Source organism: Cetorhinus maximus, chromosome 3 (genome assembly GCF_964194155.1).
Source record: "Cetorhinus maximus chromosome 3, sCetMax3.hap1.1, whole genome shotgun sequence".
Classification (NCBI taxonomy): Eukaryota; Metazoa; Chordata; class Chondrichthyes; order Lamniformes; family Cetorhinidae; genus Cetorhinus; species Cetorhinus maximus.
Window position 1 is genome coordinate 193,448,160 of NC_135881.1, and position 17,353 is coordinate 193,465,512.

The 17,353-nt window shown below is 40.6% G+C and overlaps 1 protein-coding gene across 1 annotated transcript in view; it reads right to left on the reverse strand.

Annotated features, from left to right (window-relative positions):
• Positions 1-17,353, reverse strand: part of gmds (GDP-mannose 4,6-dehydratase) — a 663,771-nt gene that overhangs the window by 429,975 nt on the left and 216,443 nt on the right. The gene's annotated exons all lie outside the window — the stretch shown is intronic.

Consider the following 17,353-nt stretch of genomic DNA (forward strand, 5'->3'; position numbering starts at 1 on the left):
ATGTTAAACTGATAACCCACTTGTCCTTTCAAGTGGATGTAAAAGATCATGTCACTATTTGATAAAAGGCATTGGAGTTTTCCCAATGTTCTGCCAATATTTACCCCTTAACAACCACTACCAAAAACAAATTAATTGGCTATTTATCTCACTGGCATTTGTAGGCCTTGCTGTGCACAAGTTAGGTTACTATGATTCCTTACAAAATGCCGGTGAAAATATTTCAAAAGTAATTTATTGGATGTAAAGTGTTTTGGTATGTCCAGAGGATGTGAAAGGTACTATATAAATACAATTTCTTTTGTTATTCTTACTAAATCGTGAATATGCCGATCCATAATCAACAACTTACATTTATCTATGCCTTTTAACGTAGTAAAAGTTCCACAAAATCCCTCCTAAATGACAAGAGTGGTAAATAAAACCAAAGTTCAATAGTATTTTAAAAGCTAGGCTTAAATTTCAATGGTACAGGGCCGTAATAAACCATTGTGAAACTTGTTTTTTTGGAAAATAGTATGCAATTTCCATAAAATCCAAATTTTGTCAGCGTCATGTTGTAATTGTTCACAATGAAGAAGGTTTTCATTTGGGGAGAGGAACAAGAAGGAGACCACAAATAAACTAATTAGAAAAGAAAACCCAAACAGATGCAGCGAGATTCAGCCTGGTTCATTCTCATGGGCCTCGTACTGACTGGCTATAGATCACTACAGACACAGGAGTGGAATCAGTTTTCCTGCTGGCTCAGCTCGAGAACAGTGAGAGCAGTGCCTGTTTCCAGCTGGGGTGCAGATCACCTCATGTAAAAGGTAGGTACCACAAGTAATTACCTATCAGGGTGATTTCCTGGATTACTTTGATCACCTAAGTGAGGGTGGAGGGTGGGGGAGGGGGGTGGTGGGGATAGCAGAATCAGAAAGAAATTGGCCTGGGTTTTTATCTGTTCTTTTTGCTTCTCCAGGAGATCATGCTTTTTTGGGTATGGTAGAGAGTAATATATTGTGATACAATAGGCATCACATAATTGTGTGGAACAGGCAGAGACTTACTTTGCATGTCATGGCTTGAATTTGTATGCTTATAAAACATCAGCATTTCACTTTCACTACATACATGAAAATCAAATTAAGCGTAATGCATATGAGGAACGAAAAGGAGTAAAATGCATTAAAAATAGCTCAAAAATCAAAATGTTGTAGCTTTTACAGTGTACTTACCTTTGCTGAGAGATAGCACTATCAAAATCAACATCTTCATTATTTTAACAAGCAGACAATATAGATATGCAATAGACTGGCTTGGTTTATTTTACCGTCCATTTAACTTTTATGAATTTGGGTTTCTCATTTTAAATGCATTAATATGTCAACCTAATCCCCTAGTATTCATTTTTGTTGAGAGCTAAAATTACTGCCATAGTCTAGGTCCTCCATTAAGGCTATAATGACAGACATAGAATTTACAATCTAGTATCTATTTGGCTAACCATTTGTCCTCAAGCTAGGTACCTTTTTTTGGGTCTGAAACAGGGTCTTCAATCTTAATTCTTTTTTAGGAAGTGGCTGAGGCACCAATGAGCTTTACTGCCACGTATAGACATCAGCAATCAGCAAATGGCTTGTAAGGGTTAGCACCTATTCTCTCTGTCTACCCACACTTTTATTAGACTTCATTAGTGGAATGTACAGATCATCAGATAAGGGAATGAAATGGAGGGCTGTGAGAGATAAAACTGCACATGAGAATCAGATTGTCCATAAAACTATGTCAGAAAAGTACACCCTCCTCATCATTTTCCCTTATCTCTCAACCATTCATTATTAATTTGATGGAGTGGGGGAGCTGTCAAGACTCTATGGCACTAGCTGTTTATCTTTCATTACAATCTTCAACCTACTGTTCACAATTTCTGCAGTTTTGAAATGACACAAAAACGACCAGTCAAGACTTTATGGCTTTGCACTGAAGATCACAGGCTGCTTGAATACATACTGACCAAAGGTATGGGTTGCGAAAGGACAAATGAACCTTCTAGTTGGAAATGTTGTGATTTTTATGATTAGTGACACTATTGTAACTTTAAAGTTTGGCTAGGAGGTAAAATTCAAGCTGTGCTCAAAGCTTTTAACTAAAATCAAAAGCATAGTCACTTGAGAACAGCAGTGCTGAGATGTAAATGGATATCCAATTCATGTTTCTTTATATGCATCATGGGAGTTGAAGACTCAGTGTAAAATGTGGGAGGTGAACAACTCTAGCTTTCTAACATTTGTTTCATCTTATTCCCATTGAAAAAATAACTAAGAAACAATGTCCATAAAAAATTAATTGCACATTAACGTAACTGTTTTAGCATTTGACTAGAGAACTATTTTTAACATCACATCTGAATTGTGTTTACCATACAAATCAAGGCAAGTATTCCTACTTAATTAATACATCAACTACTTTCTCATTTGGAAGCAGCCCATCAACTGCCAGGGAAGAACAATTATGATAATTTGAACATCTTTAGTGTTTATTCACAACTTTTTTTTTGAAAAAATACTTTATTCATAAAATATCTGGAACAACATTGCAAAACATTTCTAAATCGCCATCACAAAAAGTGCAATCAGATTCAACTTTTACACATGAATCACAAGGTACTTCAATACAATCAATGAATATTACAGTCATTTTAATATGGTAATTACAGACAGTCAGACAGTGCAATGGTATTGGAGTTATCAACATACATCATGTTGCATTCTGAGGTGCTTCAATACAATTATAATACAATTAGTAGTCAATGCATACATTTATTGTGAGCCGTACAGCCCGAGGGGTCTATACAATTCCCAGCCCCTCGGTGCACTATGGCAGAAAGGTCTTAGACAGCGACCTTTCCCCATTGCGCCTTTGCGGCAGCTGCCCCAAGCTTTAGTTCGTCCCTCAGCATGTAGTCCTGGACCTTGGATTATGTCAGTCTGCAACACTCGGTCGGGGACAACTCTTTGCACTGGAAGACCAACAAGTTTCAGGCAGACCAAAGAGCATCTTTCACCGAGTTGATGATCCTCCAGCTGCAGTTGATGTTTGTCTCGGTGTGTGTCCCTGGGAACAGCCTGTAGAGCACACAGTCCTGTGTCACAGCACTACACGGGATGAACCTCGACAGAAACCATTGCATCTCTCTCCAGACCTTCTTTGCAAAGGCACAATCCACAAGGAGGCGAACGACGGTCTCGTCCCCACCACAGCCACCACGAGGGCAACGTGCTGAGGGGTGAGACTCCTGGCATGTTGGAAGGATCTGACATGGAGGGCCTTTCTCACCACCAGCCAAGCTATATCTTGGTGCTTGTTGGAAAGTTGTGGCGATGAGGCATTCTGCCAAATGACTTTGACAGTCTGCTCGGGGAACCATCCAAGAGGATCCACCATCTCCTTTTCCCGCAGGGCCTCTAAGACGTTACGTGCTGACCACTGCCTGATGGACCTGTGGTCAAAGGTGTTTCTCTGCAGAAATTTTACCACAAGGGACAGGTGGTACGGCACGGTCCAACTACTTGGAGCGTTCCACGGCAGTGTGGCCCAGACCCGCACAAAGGTGGCCATCAAGATTATGGCGATATTGGGCACGTTTTTTTCCCCTCTTATCTAGAGGCTTGTACATTGCGTCCCTACGGACACGATCCATTTTCGTCTTCCAGATAAAGCGAAAGATGGCTCGGGTGATCACCATCGCGCAGAAGTGTTGAATGGGCCAGACCTGCGCGATGTACAGCAACAACAAGAGTGCCTCCCACCTGATGACCAGGTTCTTACGCGCAATGGAGAGGGAGCGTCGCTCCCACATGCCCAGTTTTCTTTCCACCATAGCCACTTGTTCCTTCCAGTTTCTAACGCATGCCCCGGTCCCTCTGAACCATATCCCCAGCACCTTCAGGCCGTCAGCCCTGACGGTGAAGGGAACAAAAGATCGGTCGGCCCAGTTCCCAAAGAATATGGCCTCTTCACAACTGATAATGGTATATGACATGGCGCCAGATTGCAATAACACAGGTCATTAGCTGTTTCAAACAAACTGATGCTCAGTCAAGCTCTTCTAAGTGAAGTGAAGTAAACCTCATCTTGTTTAGATTGGTGTTACTAAAAGCAGCGCTTCAGCATAGCAGTCTGGGGCCACATTAGATAGAGCCATACAACTTTTACCTAACCTGCCCACAAGAAACAAATGGAATGAGGTTGGCCACCTGTTTTATACCCTGCAGTTCTATTGAAGTCAGTGCAAAGTAAAATCAGGTGAGCTATAAAATGGGTGGCCAATCATGTCCCCTCAATTTCCTACGGAGTAGATTAGGTTAAGATTACAAATTATGCTGCTTATGTTGGTAATTTCTGGGTTGAAAGCTGGAAGTAGCTGAAGAACCAGCTGCTTTCTGCAGGAGAACATTTGATCATTTGGTGCATTGTTCTCTGCAAAGAACTCCCAAACGGAAAGCCCGATTTTAGTATCAATCTCAAATGCAATCAAACTTTTTTGCACCCTCTAGGCAATTACTGATAGTACTTAAGAGCACAATGGAATGAAGCTTTCTGCCATCTTGGCAGAAAGAGGGATGAAAAAACAGCAAGGTCAAGCCAGTAGAACACAAATTTATCCATTATCTGGGCAAAAGCCTTGATCTTGATTATCTGTTGCAAATCACCAAGGACACCCGTCTTCATAGCTGAAAGATTAGTTGGGGCAGGGGAAAAAAAGGGGAGTGCTTAACCTATATGCATTAATGGTCAGACATGCCATCATTTCTTCTCAGTTTAATTGTTTGACTGTGCACCACCTTCATCCCTCCCTTCCCTCCAAGTAGATTCATAAAGTCAGACATGAACTAAAGGTGGGATTTTCTGGTCCCACCTGTCACTGGGATCGTCTGGTCCCACCGATAGTCAATGACCTTTTGGCTAGGCTGCTGAACCTCCTGCAGCAGGTCCCACCACGATGGGACTGGAAAATCCCGGCCAAAGATTGACTCTGGGAGTTCAACATCTCCCTTTCATGCAATTTTTGACAATAAATGTATATCCCTGTAGCTTTAATGGTTATGGGACTCTGATGACTGGAGAGGGTTTAATTGCCTCTGCTGGTTCACTGATTGTGTTCATGTAAAATCCCAATGCATACTATTTTAGAATAGACATTAACCTATTTAACTCAGTAGGTTCATAAATGAATCAAAAGGAATTAAATTAATTAAAGTGGAATGAATACAATGGAACTTTATGCAAAAATGCTAATTAGTGTACTACCAGAGGAAATTAAACCCCCAGGTTGTTAATACAGAAGTACCAACAAATATAATAATAAAATGATTAAAACACATATTTAGATTTATTGTCAGCAGTCGAACATATTACAAATGTTTGCATTAATTGACATTGTAATGGTGGGACTTAAACATACATTATAATTGACTAATGTCAAGTGTGATAGCATTCAATGGCATCACTGCCAGTGCTATTAGTTTCAATATTGGTTGCATAGGTTTTAAAGCTGCATACTCTCTTCACCTATTGTTTCATTAAGTAAAGTTGGATTGTTCAACACAGTAAGTGGGCAAGTTGTGGTCTGCTTCCCAGAAATATCTCTCTTTGTGGGAGGATAGCAGGCCTATATTCATCTTTCACTCCCAGCACCATCATGGATTGGGAAGGTTGATTTCAACAGGAGGGCAGTCTGCTGTGTCCCACAGAGCTGCTCATTTACAGCACTCACTTCAGTCAGTGCAACTCTCTCCTGGAAGCAGAATTTAACCAGTACTCTATGGAGCAACTTAGAACAAACAGCCCTGAAAAAGTCACACATAGACATGCTATCTCTGAGAATGCCCCCTCCTTACTCCTCCAAAACACTGCAGAAAGTCAACATCAAGCATGTATCAGATATCCCTCAATAGAAGGCACTATCTGCAGCATCTCTTTCCCGAAAGCTCTGAAAGCTGTCACCAATGCTACTCCCCTTAACTTGACTGCCCCAGCTCAATGCTGATGTTGCTGTCTGTAACACACCCACTTAAATTGGTCCAATATTTACACCAAAACAATAAATAAATTGTGCATTCAACATGTTTGCACCTGTCCCACTTTTCCAAAAGGCTGGGTGTATCTGCCATAAAGCAATATTTTTGAGGCAGAAATGAATGAGGAGAGACCGATCTCCATGAAAGCATGATATTCAAAAGCCCTACATGGTATGGTAGTTAATTATTGAGACTGAAGGGGGTCTCAAGTTTGATCCTTTGCTCATGCTGAGTTGGCTGATCTCAACCCAGATAGCAGTTGGGAGCACTACAAAACATTTTAACCAATGACAGGACCAGGGAAAATTTATCCTGGGGTCCAAATTTGACTTGCTGGCCAGTGACCCTTTGATAGATGAATATGTGCATGTGTGTGGATGCTGGATAAGGATGCTTGACCAGCACCTGAACCACCACCTTAAGTATTCATTTCTTCCACCCCTGGTGCACCATCGCCGCAGTGTGTACCATCTACATGATGCACTGCATCTCCAAGGCTCCTTCAACAGCACGATCAACTACATGTTCCCCCCCAAGTCACACACCATCCTGATTTGGAACTATATTGCCATTCCTTCATTGTCAATGGATCAAAATCCTGGAACTCCCTCCCTAATAGCATTGTGGGTCTACCTTCCCTACCATCACTGTGGGTCTACCTACAGTACATGGACTGCAGTGGCTCACGAAGACTGCTCACTAACAATTTCTTCAAGGCAACTAGGGACGGGCAATAAATGTTGGCCTTCCAAGATGCCCACATTCTTTGAGCAAATGGGAAAAAAGGGACAAATTGGGCTCAAATGTAATGCAGGGCTGAGGCTTGTGGCTGCAATTGAATGACTGATATGCAGTGAGTTATACATGAACAAATGATGATTTGACAAGGTGCCAGAGGGCAGTTGGTGCAATATGCCCCAACAAGAATCACCATGTTCAAGGTACATGGGGAAAAAACCATCCTCACTCCACCAAAAGGTGATGGCAGATACAATGATTGCCACACTAGTTGATTTGTGTGAACTCAGGACCAGATGCATTAAAGGTGTGATAACATATGTTTTTACTTTTTTGTACCTTTCAGTGTCCTCTAGAGAGTTGAGGACAAAAATAAAAATGAAGTTAATTTGTTTATAAAAGTAAAGCTAAGTCTGTCTTTAAATTTCCTTGGTCCTAAAATTGGTAAGGCTGAGGCTTGTGGCTGCCGGCTAGCCTCATCATCGTCGGTTGTCCTCAATTCGAGGATGACATCTACTCAGGGTTGCAAGTTTCTGCCATTGGTCTTCTTGTGGCTGAACAGGCTCATTCTCAACCCACAGATCTTGGGGCACAAGGAGCAAGGTGTCCCACGAGGTAGTGGGATCCAGAGTTCAGGATTTGCTTCCCATTCTTTCCTTCTCTTCCACCACTCTGCCTCATCATTAAGATATTGTGACTCAAAGCATGATGCAGCCGGATGGATAAGTTTTCGCCATTTTGAATGATTGATAGTAAGCTCCTCCCGGTCATTAATGTCAATGCTGCTTCAAGGAGAGCTTCAGAGTGTATTTGAAGCACTTTCCTTGTACTCACCTGGAATGTTGGCCATTTGAGAGTTGAATAAACAGGACCTGGCCTACAGTCATTGAGAACACCAGAAACAGTTTTTGCTTTTCAAAATTCATTAACCAAGTTACAAATTCTCATGGATCGATGCCTTTAAGTCATTGACAACTCTTCAAGATAAATCAATTCAACCACACCTATAATGAAGTTAAATCAGCTTCCATTTTAATTAATAAAATTATGATCATTATCAATGGCCAGGACTATGCCTAGTACACAGAGGCACATATGTCTAAGTGCAAATTTTCATATGCCGTGGGAGTTGAAAGCTATGTTAAGGACAACATTTTAAATTTGTCAAGGGTATTGTGTTGAATTGCAATATAATTCTCCAGCCTCTTGGCAAATAAATCATACTGCATCTTCAACTCTTTCAACAGCATTGAAGTTTAGGATTTATGCTAGGTAGCAGACACTACAGCCACTGTGCACAGTGTCACCTTACATTAGTACAATCAATACAATTTCATTATTGTGTGATGATCAGCATGTGGAATGCACATGAAACATCCAATCCAACTTCTTAGCAAATTTTTGTTCTTGGGATGTGAGCCAGATGGTATATATTGAACCACCAACCCGCTTGCTCCCCACCATCCAACCAGTTGCCATGAGTAGGCCACAATGGTTAAGGTGGTAGGACATTAGTCAAACAGTTGGACTTTTACAACAAGCTGGCAATTTTCATTGCAATTTTCTGGTTCCAGCCTAAAAATTGCCAGCTCTACTGAATTTGATTTCATAGTTTCATATGGAGGGATTTGAACTCATGACCTCTGGGTTGCTTGGCCAGCATTATAAGCATCAGCCTACTCTACCAATAATTTGCTGATCTGATGATAAGCTTTCAAAGCTACAGTAAGTGAATTAATTCACTCCATAGTAACCTATCTCCCAATTTACTGTTTATCCATATGTTAAAGTGAGCAGGTGGTGGGAGATAGAAATAAAGAATCCCATTTAAAGAGTAACCATCTGGATTCAAAGTGAAAGCAGAAATCAGCCATGAGGGAACAGGTTTGCAGAGCAGTAACATGGCAGTGTCAAGGTTCACTAAGTGCCAAGGCTGGAGATCATGATAGAGGTGGTCCAATCCAGAAGGAACATTTTGTTTCCAGAGAATGGCAGGAGGAGATCTGCCAGGAAAACAAATGAGGGCATGGCTAGAGGTCACCAGAGAGGTCAGCAGCCACAGCGTAGTTAACAGAACTTGGGTCTAGTGCAGGACGTGCTTCAATGACCTTCTGCGTTCCAGTAAGGGTTGCGTGAAGCAAAGCAAAACAGTTAGCCCTGAGTATGTTATAGGTATGGCTCTGGGCAGGAGGGCCTCAAAGGCAGGAAGCAATTAGGTACAATGAGGAGATTATTGCCCATTACCAATTCTCATCCGAGGGAAAGGAGGAAAGCAATGTCAGCCTGGGAGGATAGTAAAGTAAGCCCACGACAAATGTAATGACAGGAGCATGGATCATGATGAGCGAATGGCAAGTGTAGCTGATCTCTCCATCCTCATATTGCAGGAGAAATGAGCACACAATGCTTATGAGAGGGGGGGGGGTTGAGTGGCTAACCTGGTAATATTGACACTCATGACATTGGGAGGATGGCTGCAGTGCAGGCAGACAGCAACGGTGAGATTACTGTGCAACATAGAGAGGGTGAAAATTTATTGAATGCTCTATGGATGAGCTTCAGAACAGCTTCCAATTTTGCAACGTTGTTTCCAAAGGATGTCATTTGACGTGCTGAAAGATGTTTGCTGGAGCATCTGCTGAGACAAAGGAGGTTGAGTAACTGATGTTTTCGCTTTTACACAGGGCCGATGCTAGAGGATCAATAGTAGCTGGCTGTGGAGAACAATTGAGAAACTACCTTCACAGGAGTTAAGCGTACCCTTCACTAGTGTAGATACATACACCTCGGTGGGACTCCAGCGACTTTAGAACACATGCTCAAGGTAAGCACACGGCACATGTCAGTAGGAACAGGTGCTGGAGGGAGGTGTCACTCTAGGTAGTCCCATCGGAGGACAGAGGGCAATGCCTGCCATGCTTACCCAGGCGGAAGTGCAGAGCTTGGGGAGCCATATACGAAGCAGGTGCTAGTAAAGCAGCAACAGGTGACGGATGGACATCTGTCAGTATTTACTGAGGCAGTGCAATTCCTTGTCATGGATGGACTCCTCCATTTTCATCATATGACAACCACAATCTATCAGGCATTTGAATGAAATGAGCTTTTCCATTGGAACAATGGCGACCATCATGGAGAGCCACATGCAACAGTCCCTGAATGATGCAGGAGCATAAACGGATTGTATGATGCATTCAGTATCATTGATCAGTCTGCTGCATTGATGGCAAAGGTTTTCTCAAGCACTTGGTAAAATGGGCCATGAAAAGGGCGATGGCAGGAAGGGATGATGTAGATGGTGCCACAACCCAAGAGGCTCCATTTTCTGAAGGCAGGCCAATCTCCCGTATGACTGAGGCACATGATAGGCCTCAAGCCCATGTGACCGACGCTGTCCCTGCACAAATGCAGCTGGTGCAGCCTGTTGCTGTGCCATCACACACACACATACCCCTGCCGCCACTGGCATTCTTAGTCGTTGGGACATCAACTTGAGCTGCCTGTCTCCACATCTGCTCCAACCATAGGAGCACCATTAGGAGCTTTCACAAGGAGGGCAGAGAAGTGGCAGTAGTGTCTTACATTAAGTCAGCAAGGATGGAAGCAATGGATGATGGGGCATGGTGAGGCACAGAATACGAGCAACAGAGGTTTAAAATTGCTGGAGTCTGTGGAGGATTAAGGATTAAGGGAGAACACTGGAGCAGTCAAACCTGGAACATCAAGGAGGAAGTTGGGTGTCAGGAGTTTAGTGAGAAGGAGATCAAAGGAGCTAAAGTTGAGACTCATGGATGAGATGAGCCTGGAAAAGAGCATGGAGGATGATGGGGAAAAATGAGAGAGAGAAAGATCATGGCTTGGCTAGGAGAAGGATTGGAGGATAACAGGCTTAGTAACCAAGGGAGTGTGATGGGAGAAAACAGTTGAGGTAGTTGAACAGATGGCTTCTATCTGATGTTGCAGAAATCCATGAATTCCTTGCAGCTGTCAGGGGTGGGAAAGGAGAAAAGGAATTTATAGAAAGTCAGTTGCAGGGGAAAGGAATTTCTTTACTTATATTTGCTTCCAGGATAATCTTAATAGGGAACAGTTTTGACCATGGAGGACAAAATTTAATAGAGCTTGATGTGCTGTGACCACAGCTGGAAGTGAATTGCTAATTACTAGGTTCATTCAAATCTCTTCCCCTGTGATTTGCAAGAGACAAAAATAGTATCTGTAACAGCAGTGACTATGAGAGAATGAAAGAAAGTGAAGATTTTGCCGAAGACTGAGTGGTTTCGCAATAGCAGCAAGGTTGACACATCAATGATGAAAAGTTAGGCAATTGACCGTCAGAAATGTTGCTGGAAACAAGTTGGAGGAGAATGCATACATGGTCAGATGCTGAAGGATGATTTAGGAGAATGGTATGGGTGAAGGATACATGGAAGTGGTTGGAGATGACTGTTGTGTCATTAGCCTCTAACATAAACTTACCAATCACAACTTTGGTGAATGGTAACAAATGCTTGGGTTCTTTAATGATGAACAACAGATTATACAGGTTTACAGGAGAGCTCTACATACACATGCTACCAGGGGATCAACACTACTCCAACTGTTGCGTTGCATGTTGCCTCACATCACTTCCTGTGGTGATGATGTATTTTAATTATGTACATAATCAGTGATATGCTAATCAGAACACTGCACAACATACATTAAAGCAATATCACAACGATGAATTTGGCAGTGATTGACGCCACTAGACCATGAGAAATAGTGAGGTCAAAGAGATAACTCTGAACAAGGCATGAGTGTTTATATGGACGGAGAGGTATGGGGAGCATACAAGGTTGGTGAATTGAGACGAAAGGGGAGAAGAGCAAAATACTTCAGAACAGGAAGTATCTTGGACAAGCTACTTGAAATGTATTTTAAATCAGAAAAATAAGAATATTAGAGTGGTGATAAGTGTTAAGAATGTAAGATATAAAGTAGTCATCCCTATTTGTGACCACACTGCTAGAGTTTTAAAAATCCAGGGCCGAATGGTCTACTCCTGCTCATAATTCGTATGTTTGTATAGATAGGTTCTTGACCAATAAGGGAGTCAAAGGTTATAGGGGGTAGGAGGGAATGTGCAGTCGAGGCCACAATCAGATCAGCCATGATCTTACTGAATGGCGGAGCAGGCTCGAGAGGACGAATGGCCTACTCCAGCTCCTCACTTGTAGGTTTGTTCGTAATCAGCACCAACAGAGTTGCTTTATAATTACTCGCTCAAAAACAGCTTCTCTGGAGAAACCAAGAGCCTCTCATTTCAATACTGCAGATTCAATACTGCCATTCAGTTGGGGGGAAGTCATGGGTAGCGACAACTGACTATTTATAGCTATACTCCGAAAAATCTGATCATAATCTATGCCTTTGTTCTGCAACTTGTTTCTGTAATTATTTGGTCAATTATACAATCTCCATCTGTAATTATTTTGTAAATCTCCACTACTTAGAAAAATCAGCAGTGGCTAGTTCACATTCTCCATAGAAATCCCCCAGGGTTACACTATCTATACTGAATACATAGTATTAAAGTAGAAGACTCTACTGAGAAGTTCTTTCCAGATCTATGAAGTAGTAGGTCTTCCATTTAAGACTTAACATTGTGGGCATATACATGGGTAAGAACTGTATTTTTACACCTGAAGTTAACACTTATTCAAATCAATACATATCACATTTTATGAATTCCAAGTTTATTTTTATTCAGGCATGCTTTATACATTGACCAGAAGTTGGTTACAAAATAAATTTTTCCATTAGTAAATTTAAAAACTTGCTCGCTTGGCAGCTACTAACCTGCTCAATATGGCAAAAATGTTTTAGCAACCTGGATGGCACACCAAATCTGAGGCTTTGTATAGGGTTAAAGTTTTAAAGGGTCTGTATGTCAACACTGGAGGAGCCAGCCTGCAATAGATACAATGCAGTCTTCACTGGTGAGAAACTATTTCATGCTTTAACCTTCCAAGTATGTGAGACTGAAGTGTTCTAAAGTGGTGATGAATTAAGTAGTAAGTGCTCTTTTCAGGCTCTTCAGCAAGAGTTCATGAGTATCTGCCTAGCAAGACACACACTGTTCAATATTCTTTTGCAGTTTTAGTTTGATGGAATTCCTCTGCATGAAATGGGCCTGATGTTTGCCAGAGTCCTGTCAGTAATTTTCTATACACCCCCACCCCTTGCTCTGTGCATCTCTTAATTCAAAAGTGCAAAATGTACAACAAATCTTACACCAAAATCAAAATAGTGCATTTGGAAATGGTTTTGAAAAACAAACACATTTAACTCCAATTTTCTTTAATTTATTTTGCTGTTTGCTACTGCTTTCAGAACATTTAATAATTGCAAGTGTATTTCACCTTACAGAACTCTTACATCACTTACAAAAAAACAATATTATAAAGAACAATAGTCTCATCTCACTTACCAATGGAAACTGATAGGTAAAAGTATTGAGTTTAATTTTAATCTGCACATTGACTGACATCTTAATTACACTTTCTAAAAACTGCAGGAAATGGTCAATTTCAGGATAACACTAGCCTGGAGCTTCCTCATAATTTCTAGCGTGGCTACAGTGTGAGGATGGCATGGTGCCAATTTTTAGCAAGGAAACTTGTGCACCGCTGATTTGTGCCAGTTTTACACTGAAATATTGTTATAGACAAGTTTAATAATCTGTTGTATCATGACTGCAATGCCACCAAAACCCTCTGCTGCTCATTAACATAGCTGAACCCTATGCAAAAACACCAGTTCACAGAGTTTTCCTGCATTTACACCTATAATGCAGTGGTGTAGCTTTATGCTCACATATTTAGGCACTCTGCAGCACCAAAGTCACCTGATATCAAAGCGACAGAGGAATTTCAGCCTTGGAAAAGTTTTATTTCTAGAGTTTGGTGGTGATCGGTTTCAATTTTTTCTAAGACATAACCAAAGTACTGTCAGTCTCAGAGCACTAGAAATATTTTGGATACCCCGCCCCCAACACAGTCGACTTCCCAATAGCCACACCCATGATCCACATAATAATAGTAAGGGAAGAGGAGCAGCAGTGGTAAGGGGCTGAAAGTAAGGCACCAGGAAAGGAGCTAGAAGCCCACTTGCTGTTAGTCATTCCGAAGACAGTATACAAGTAACACAGGCCCTATCAGGAACTGGAAGCACTGTGTGTCTCAGAAGGCTGCATTTTATGAAAGAAGCCATCTGTGTAACCCTCCACGGAAATACATGAAGCCACAACTAACTATCCAGTGCACAATAGATAGAGATGAAGGTCACCACAGGCTTAAATTTTTATGGTTTGGATCCTTCCAGCTAACCACAGAAAAACTCAGGAATATCAAGCAGCGAGGTGCAAGAACCTGTATTGGCCAGGTGCTATATGCTTTTTTCTACAGGACTCTTGACTTCATCAGCTATGGCATATCACAAGCAGAGCAGAGAGGCAGGACTATTCACATCTACAAGCTCGCTAGGTGCCCTAGGGTGCACTAGTTTATATATTCCATTGTTCCAGGGAATTTTGATGCAAGTTTCCATTGGCAACATTGACATAGAAACAAAGAATCTGTAATTTAGGGTATGAAAATTTATGAATAGATATTATGAAGGTAGCAACACCAAGGTGAGGATGATTAAGGTCTAAGGTTGTTATTGAATTTGAAGCTTTCTCCACACTTGAAGCTAGTTGGTTCCTGTTATAGTAATATTTCAGAGCAGGAAACAGGTTTTACCTTAAAGCAAAATAAAATTCCATGCTATAAAAAGAGGCATCTTGCAACAATTAATCACATGTTTCTATGTATTTCATGCTCTGAAAACAATGCATATACAGTTCTATTGAGGGTAAATTGAATTATTAATCTTATTACAAATAAGACATTATTCTGAATTACTTCTGTTAAAAATCAGTCTCAATTCTCTATTTTAATGACTATAACTGTATATCACCTATCCGAGGAAAATAATGAACAAAACCATTTTCTAAACTGTACCAAGTATCAGAGGTGTTAAGTTTTAGAATGCATTGATAAATTGGGGAATTTTTGATAAATTCCAAAATTGTGATTTTTTTGTTCTCCCCTGCAAACCCCTTCCACCCCTCAATAAAGGAATTTTATTGGGAAGGAAGCTGAACTAAACAGGTTTCCATGTAAGCAGTATAATTTCCTTGTCAAAAATGCATTACTGGGAACTTAGGAAATCTCAACAACAGGAAAAGTCTGGTTAACCCGACAAATTAATTCCTCTTTAACTTATCTTAACTGCACCTTCTCACCATATTCCTCACTCGTTCTCCAGAAACAGATTTTGTCTCTTCAACCAATTCACTCTATTTGTTTCCCAAGTAATTAATTTAATGCCTTTATGACTCCTCTCACAAAACTTTATTTTGGAAACAACCAGAAACGGCTGTAGACTTAAAAGAAAACCAAGCTCACCCCTTACCCCTGTTCAATGCCAGGTTTATTTAGTTGAAAAGCAACGTTTAACACGTTCAAAATAACTTTGTAACATGCTTCATGCAAACCATTAGCACTGCAACTATACAACACTGCAGTTTCTTAACCCAAAGTATTGTTTGAATAAATTCATTAGCCTTGTAATCCGGTAGTGGTTACCAAAAGTAAGATAGATTCCAATGCAAACTACAGCCCAGACAACCATTTTTAGTACAGAGTAAGCTGTCAGACTTCAAATATATTACATGTAACTATTTCAACTTCTTTGCCAAGTGTACAGTTGCAACAGTGCTATTCCACTACTCATCCCACCTGAATGCATTCTAACATATGCAAAATATTGTTACAATAGTCTACAGACTTCATTAAAAAGAAGTTTTGATGTGAATTAACCACCACTTCTTAATTAGTCTTCTTATACTCTTTCCAAACTTGGTGGTGTACCATGCTATGGACTTTGGATCTGTACCTGAGGTTTTCAGTTTTATTTTTTAATTGAATACTGCATATATGACACAATGAAATTCCTTACTCCTGGTATGGTATAGGCACTAACTGCATGTTGCCTTCCCTCAGTGTTACCTAATTACTGTCTATTACAATCATACAATAGAGACTTGGAATACCAATGGAATAGCAAGAGTTCAAACATTACATAATCGACTTTTCATAGTCATGGTGCAAATTAAAAACAAAACTCAGCTAAATTTATATATTTTCAGAAATGCAATCTTAAGTGTTTAAATATTAAACAGGAGTACTTTCCAAATCTATTTTGATATGGTGACAGAAAAAGATAAAAATAGATATCCGAGGGTCTTCTTTTGAGATCTTCCAGCTCAATACACGTGTCTTACTTGGCAGAGACCATAAGGAATAGTTGAAAGGAATAAAAGCTCGAAATACATACTGCACATCTCAAAACATATGCCATACCAATTGATCCCAATAACTATTTAAAGACTTTGTAATTTAGTAGTGAGGGTAGAAGAGTATAATGTGACTTTCAACAGAACAATATTCATTCACATTTCTGACTAACAAATTCAATCTTTCACTATGATGATTAACACTGGAGATTATTTCTTCCCTAGCACTGTTGCAAATAGATTCAATACATAAACAACATGGAGAAATGGGTTGCAACAATTAACAGAACATTTCTGTCAGCGTAATGCATGTGGATAACAAACAAAAGTTTTGCTGGAATTCCACACCAGTAGATTACGGTGAACGAGGGTGTGGGTGAAATTAATAAAATGGGCAATTCTGCACTGCTTACAAAGTATGTGTGGTTCAATTGTTTATCTTAACAGTTTTCCATAAAATCAAGTACTTGTTCTAAGTGTGGGACTTCAACAACAGCACCACCAAGAGGCTTCAAACAGATTTGTTTGTGGTACATTGTTACGATCCCTAAAGAGGCCAGTAACTTTTAAAAAGAAATTTGAACTTCCAGTTAATAACTGAAAAGATGACACAAGATTTCACATTTTAAGACTTTTACTGTAACAAGCAAGCTAGGCGCAACATTAACTAAACACTATTTGCGTTGGCAACTAATCCTTTAAACTTCTGAACAGAACTTTCCCCTTCTATTTTTAAACACTGAAAATCTCATGCTCCACCCTATCCTTTAAGTAGTCATTCACTTCTCCCGGAACCAATCAAAAGTAATTCATAGCCCCCAAGGATTTACTTCTGCTCTTTTCCTTCCCCAACCTGGTAACGTTTAACCCCAGAACTATCGTTCACAGTGAGGGTTTTTCCTGGAGATTCTCCATCTAGTACAAGCTAAGCAAATCTTGCAGCCTCCTTTCACACTCTCATGAATTTGGCCATTTCAATCTAAGCACGAGCTCCCTGTGTTCTGCATTCTTGCATGGTGAAGCAAAGAGACTTTCAGCCTCTAGCTGCTCGAAATTCTCTCTCTCCCAGATCCTGGCAGGTTGCCTCTGAGTTTCAAGGATATCCTTTAAGAAAGCCTGTAACCCGATCTCATAATGGCGTCCTAAGGGCTCACCCCCTCTCAAAGCC